This window comes from Ahaetulla prasina, chromosome 5 (genome assembly GCF_028640845.1).
Source record: "Ahaetulla prasina isolate Xishuangbanna chromosome 5, ASM2864084v1, whole genome shotgun sequence".
NCBI lineage: Eukaryota > Metazoa > Chordata > Lepidosauria > Squamata > Colubridae > Ahaetulla > Ahaetulla prasina.
Genome location: NC_080543.1, coordinates 61680214 through 61687565, shown reverse-complemented (window position 1 = coordinate 61687565; position 7352 = coordinate 61680214). Strand labels below are relative to the sequence as shown.

General features: G+C 43.1%; 1 protein-coding gene across 6 annotated transcripts in view; it reads right to left on the bottom strand.

The window, feature by feature from the left end:
• PDXK (pyridoxal kinase) overlaps positions 1 to 7352 on the bottom strand; it is a 71339-nt gene that overhangs the window by 45113 nt on the left and 18874 nt on the right. The window lies entirely within an intron of this gene.

The following is a 7352-nucleotide window of genomic DNA, read 5'->3' as shown; positions in this document are numbered from 1 at the left end:
ATTTTGATCACATGTCCACGGGGATGCTGCAGTGGTCATAGGTCACTTTTTCAATACCATTGTAACTTTGAACAGTCGCTAAACAAATGGTTTTAAGTTGAGGACTACCTGTGTTCTGTTATGACCTTGAAGAGGATAAAGCAGTAAATCAAATTTAAATCACATCACCGAGTTTAACTTTATATATTATTTGTTTACAGACCAGAAATGTGAAAGTATTCTTAGTATTCAATACTGGGGGGAGGGGTAGTGTTTGTACTACAGTATCTTACATGGCTGCTTATAGGAAAGTTGGACTGACCAGTGGTGAAATCCAATTTTTTTTACTACCGGTTCTGTAGGCGTGGCTTAGTGGGCATGGTGTGGCTTGGTGGGTGTGGCTTGGTGGGCATGGCAGGGGAAGGATATTGCAAAATCTCTATTCCCACCCCACTCCAGGAGAAGGATACTGCAAAATCCCCATTCCCTCCCCACTCCTGGGGGAAAGATATTGCAAAATTTCCATTCCCACCCCACTCTGGGGCCAGCCAGAGGTGGTATTTGCCAGTTCTCCGAACTGCTCAAAATTTCCACTACCGGTTCTCCAGAACCTGTCAGAACCTGCTGGATTTCACCCCTGTACTGTACTGTCAGGAGCAAACTGTCATATTTGCAGTATACTAAATCCTGGGGGGTATGTTCCCACTCTCACATTTTGAATTGAGAACATAGTTCTCAACACAACAGATGTTTCTCCTAGGGAAACCAGAAATGTGTTACTATTGGCATCTGAAAAAAACAAATGTGTCACACTTAAATCACAAATTTGGGCTTTTTTTTTTTTGAAATTATGTAATTATTATCTTGAGTGCAACACGTTATTTGTTTATATATGATTCTGGAACAATAAATTGTTAACTAGGCACAATGACACTAACTCCAGCATCCTAAGAGTATAAAATAGTTTTTCTCAAAAAATATCCGTAATATGAAGAGTTTATTTATTTATTTATTTATTTATTTATTTATATATATATTTATTTTGTCACAACAATATATATAAGCATAAGATAAAAAGATTATATAGTATATAAACATATATATGAGGTAATATAAGGAAGTATAAGCATATATACATAAGAAGAAGGAAAAAAAACAAGCAAACAATAGAACAGGAACAGTAGGCACGTTTGGATAGTCCTGTTACGAATGGGGTGAGGTCAATAGTAGAAAGTTTTTGGTTAAAGCTTTTGGGATTATGGAAAGAGACCACAGAGTTACAAAGAGTTACAAAGAGTTACAAAGCTTCTTTCAGGAGTTATTTTTGCTTTATCATTGCAGTTCGTATCTTTTACTATGCCTGCCCTATCACCATCTGCAAAAGAGATTCAAAGATGAAAGAGCCATTTACCTACTTAAAAATAATGTGCATTGTGGGAAAATCTGAGATCAATCACTCAGGCTTAGCTCAACCTATTTCCCAGGGTTGTTGCTGTAGAGATAAAACAAAGAAGATGCTCCTTTGGGGCATCTTGGTTAGATACTTAGTAACAACATGCAACATGTTTATGATTCAAAATGTCATAAAACATTGCACTTTTGAAATAGTCCACTTTTGAGCAGAGGCCAGCTGTTTTAAATCTGAAACATTTTCAAGAAATGCTCCAGATAGCCCATTCATATTCTAAACAACTGTTTAATTGTGTGTGAAAAAATGAAAGCATTAAAAGCATGCCTTTTAAAAGGAGTTCTTCCTTAAAACATAGAAAGCCAATACTTATATTGAATACTTTAAAGTGTCAGCCTGAGGCAATAAATTAAGATCTTAGCTATTTTTAAAAATCTTTTCTCTCCTGTACTAAGATACTCTATTGCCATCGTTTGTATTAAATTAGCTGCATTTAGCTGTATCATTTTTGTTGTAACTCAAAAGGTTGCTAATGAACTATTCACTTGAAGCTGTTTCATTTTTAATCATTCCTCATATGTGTAGTAGTTATTTCTACTGAAATAATTTATGCAGAAAGGTTAAAATTAGTATAAGTTCACATAATGCAATATTTTGTAATTGTAAATTGATACAGGTCACATTTAAGGAGACTCAAAATGTAGTTAATGAGAGGCGGGTGCATCCACAATTGAGGCTATCAGATGCCTAGCTGTGGTTTTAGATTCCGTCAGAGAAAATAGTACAAGTTTTGAAAAGATGGGGCTTGTTATTACTTTAGAGCAAAAATTTGATAAGGGAATAACATCAACATGGCCATGGCAATGATAAAATATGATGACATGTTGGAATGCCTGAATCTTTGTTTTTATTTTGCTTCCCATAATTACTGTGACTTTGTTAACCATACATTTGAATTACAAGTATATTTCATGTAATGATTCCAATTGGGATCAGCAACTAGGCGGCTAAGTGACACAGGGGTTAAACAAAATATCACATGACATTTCCGCTTAGCAAAAGCAGTTCCAGTTGTGTGTCTGAGTGTGGATTCAGTCCACTTGCATCCAAGCCATTCTTGGAAGAAGGTAAGGGACTGTCTCCTCTTCAATTCCCCCCCCCCATCTATCTCCTCTCCCCACTAGGGTCTTTTCTGCGTACACCTGGCTCCTTGGTTTACAGTCAAGGCAATCAACACCTGGGCAATACCAGTCATTAGATACACAGCTGGAATAGTGAACTGAACTCAAGCAGAATTAAAAGCAATGGGAAGACCAGAAAAATAATGACAATAAATCATACCCTTCATCCTTGCAGCTACATTGACAAACTCTATCTACCAAGGCAAATAAGTGGGCGTGGAATGTTGTAAGTACATCAGATAGTTGAAGAAGAAAAAAGGGCTTTGGAAGAATATCTGAAGGACAATGAAGACGATGCACTGAAGTTAGGTTTGTTGACTACTAGAGAGACCAAACAGGCCTACAAGAAAGACCAAATGAAGAACAGAAAGGAGGCATGGGAAGACAAAACATTACATGGCAAGTAAATTTAAAAAATAGCAGGGAAAGCAGATAATAACAAGAACTGGCAATGGCTAAAAGCAGGAAAGTTAAAGAAAGAGGCCGAGGAACTAATTCTGGCTACACGAGACCAAGCCTTAAGGACAAATGCAGACAAAGCCAGAATTGAGAAGACAGGAACAAACAGTAAGTGCTGCCTCTGCAAAGAAGCTGAAGAAACAGTGGATCACCTGGGTAAGCTGCTGCAAGAAGATTTCACAGACTGACTACAAGCAGGGGTATGACAAAGTAGCAGCAATGGTGCATTGGAAGATCTGCAAGAAATATCATTTGCCTATAAGCAAGAATGGTGGGACCATAAAATAGAAAAAGTCATAGAAAATGAAGAAGTTAAATTGCTCTGGGACTTCAGAATCCAGACAGACAGGCACCTGCCACATAACACCCTGGACTTAACAGTTGTCGATAAGAAAGACAAAAAAGTCTGGATAGTGGATGTCGCAGTGCCTGGAAACAGCAGAATAGAAGACAAAGAACTGGAGAAGATAACAAAATACGAAGACCTACAAATAGAACTAGACCGACTATGACAGAGGTAATAGTAATAGGCATCTTGAGTGCAATCCCAAAACATCCGGAGCATCACTTGAACACCATTGGCATTGACAAATTTGCCATTAGACAATTGCAGAAGGTGGCTTTACTTGGAAAAGTTTTCATCCTGCAACAATATCTGTAACACTGTCAAACATCCAGATTTGCCTATCCCAGGTCCTTGGTAAGGACTCAATAGGTAGACAAAAATGCCAAACCCAGTCTGAACATCTGGCGGACTGTGCGATGATCATCATCATCAACAACAACAACAACAATAATCTTACGAAACACAAAACTGGGATACCAAATCTCAAGCCAACACGGCAAGATAAACCATGGATGACTTAAACATGTACGCAAAAAGCCCCACTGAATTTGAATCAATATTCAACACAGTTCAACTATTCAGCAGCAACATCAGAATGAACTTTGGACTTGAAAAATGTGCTATATTATCCATGGAAGGAGAAAAAATGGAAAAAATAGAAGGAATAGAACTGGGAAATGGAAACATCGTGAAAGCATTAGCAAAATACATAGGCATATTAGAAGCAGATAACATCTTGAATGGAAAAGTCAAAGAGTCAATGCAAAAGGAATACATCAGGAGGGTTCGCAAAATATTAAAATCAAAGCTGAATGCTAGAAACAAAATTAAAGTCATCAATACATGGGCAATTCAGTGATATGCTACCCAGCTGGAATCATCAACTGGACTGTTGCTGAATGGGAAAACATGGACCGGAAAACATGGAAACTTTTGAATATGTACCACACTTTACATCCATGAAGTGACATCGACAGGTTGTGCCTGCCAAGAAGAACAGGGGGCAGAGGACTATTGCAAATCAATCAAACTGTAGAAAAGAAAAACGAAGTTTGAATGAGTATATGAATCAAAGTACAGAAAAATTGCTGCAGTTTGTGAAAACCGAGAACATTATAAAAACACAGAAACAAAGGCAGAATATAAGGAAAAACAGCTGGATAACATATTAAATGGATGGAAAACCAAAGCTTTGCATGGACAGCACTTGAAAAACATTGAAGGAAAATGTGAAAAAAACTTTTTTTAAAAAATTTGCATTTATATCCCGCCCTTCTCCGAAGACTCAGGGCGGCTTACACTATGTCAGGCAATAGTCTTCATCCATTTGTATACTATATACAAAGTCAACTTATTGCCCCCCAACAATCTGGGTCCTCATTTTACCTACCTTATAAAGGATGGAAGGCTGAGTCAACCTTGGGCCTGGTGGGACTTGAACCTGCAATATTGCAGGCAGTTGCTGTTAATAACAGGCTGCATTAGCCTGTTGAGCCACCAGAGGCCCAACTTGACATGGGCATGGCTTAAGATGGGAACCATCAAAAAAGAAATGGAAGGTTTAATACTGGCCACTCAAGAACAAGCACTACAAACTAATGCCATGAAAGCAAAGATACAAAAAATCCAGATAATCCAAACTGCTGACTTTGCAATGACAGAGTTGAAACTGTTTCACATTTAATATGTGAGTGCAGTAAAATCGCGCAAACTGATTACAAAGCTAGAGATGACCGAGTTGCTAAATTAATCCACTGGTCATTATGTAAAAAATACGACTTACCTGTTCCTGAAAATTCATGGGTGTCAGCCCAGGAGGCCATCTTTTTCTTTGGATCTTCAGGGCTGCCACACTTAGTACTGTGGGAAAGTGGGAGGGGGGTTGTATGGAGTTGGTAGAGTTATTTAGCCATAAAAACATTCTTTTTTCTGAGCATCAAGGACGTTCAGCCTGCACCTGGAGAGTCGTAACTGGGAGGCATCTCCAGCTGGAACAGTGGATTGACTGAACCATGTGATGGACATGTGAATGTGGGGAAGGGACTTGGACTTACCTTTGGGTGGAGAAAATCTGGAAGCTTTCAGATTCAGGTTTTCCCAGATGTGCCAATATGACATCTCTAATAAAATGGATCTTTGTGAGGAACTGACTGCCTTGGAGTCTTATTTGATTGGGGGTGTTACTTGGAATCCTGACAATGGGAACATTCACAAGGTTCAGTCTAGAGCCATGATGGAGAACCTATGGCACATGTGCCGGAAGTGGCATGCAGAGCCATGCCGCCCGGAATGCGTGGCGTTACCCATTCTGCTTCTGGGTTTCCAGGGCATGCATGCACACAAGCCAGCCAGTCTGCTGGTTACTGGTGCACATGCATGCACAACGATCAGTTGGCCTTAATGTCTTACCACGCGTGCGCACTGCCCATGCCATCATCACCTGCATGCAGCCCTGGGACATCCACCCCTTGCCAGCCAGAAGCGCTGCTGCCACTTGCTCTCCTGTGCCCAGTGCCTGCCTGCCTCGTCACTGCCACTGTCACTGCAACGAAAGGCCCCAAAGCTGTGCTGCCTGGGATCCATGTGGGGTGCCGCAGGGGGAGGCCAGGTATTGCTGACTGGATGCTGCCCAGAGCGTGAGGCTGGCAGGAGGAGGAGCTGCTGCTGCCTCTTAGCCAATGCCAATGGCCTGCTCCTGCAGCCTGCGCCGCCCTCTCTCCCGCGCCAGCTGCTCCTGCCACTGCCAGGGAAGCGACTGTGCAAGAACCGCTGCTGCCTGAGGTGAGGGGTGGCGGTGGTAAGGATGGGCAGTCCAGGGCTTCCCTGTCTCCACACCCAAGCAGGCTTCTGGCATGGCCCCAGGCCTCTTGGGGCAGGGATTGAAGCCCCAGCCTGCTGCTCCTGGTGCCGCCACACCCTCGCCCCCGGCAACAGTGGTTGTCGTGTCCCACTCCTCCGCTGACAGCCGGGTCAGGGAAATCCGAATCAGGCTTGCCTCTGCAGCTCTGCCCAAAGTCCTAGCAAAGTCCTCAGAGCAGGCAGGAGACCAGAAAGTGACTTCAGCAAGATAAGTTCGACTTTGCCTGGCTCAGAGACTGCCAGAAAGCAGATCCTTTATATAGGCCATGGGGTGTGGCTCCATGACTCAGCACTCATTAAGGCCTGCCCTCCCTTCCTTCTGTTGCCTCCGCCTATCCAGCCTTCTGATGCGAGGGTCACACCAATCAGCAGCTGTTGGGAATAAACCCTCCTCAGGCTCACATGCTGTGGAGGAGGGGGAGGGGTCTAGCTGCTCCGTTTGCCTGGGCATGGAGTCAGGGCTGGGGCCGGGAGATGCTCCTTCTTCTGCAGTTTGTGTGGGCATGGAGCCAGGACTTGGGCCGGGAGGCATACATTCCTCAGTGTTCGGGAGCAGGTAAGAAGGCCCCGGCTGCTCTGAGGGCGGGCAAGACACAACAGTGGTTCTTGCGCTGCTGCTTCCCTGGCAGCACCAGGAGCAGGACTTCCTGCGTTCTGAAAACGTGAATGAACACCTTGAATGCCTTGTCCTTATTCTCTCTCCTTGCAAAATGCCTTGAAGAGGCATTCAAGACCTCGACAAACAGTATTTTTAATGATATTCAGCCTCCAAAAGAGCACAAGGTAGCCAAGAAGGCTTCCCAACCTGCATAACCCAAGAAAGTGCCAGCCGAAAGAAAACTCTCAGTTTATTTGTTGCTGTTGTTGGGACTGCACTGCCAGCCTCATTCCACCCCACATCCCCGTCATCTGCCTATGTAGTGAAGCAGGTCCATGCCTTCATTTTGCTTCTCTACCCCTTGGTTGCCACCCTGCTCAGGGCAAGGGCTCAGTGACAGGAAGAAGTTGCTGCTGACTCCAAACCTGGCAACCCACAGGCTCAACCTGAGCTTTACAAGCCGCTGCAGTAACCGCGCATCCTCACCAGTTCACCAGAACGTCCACCGCATACAGACACAGC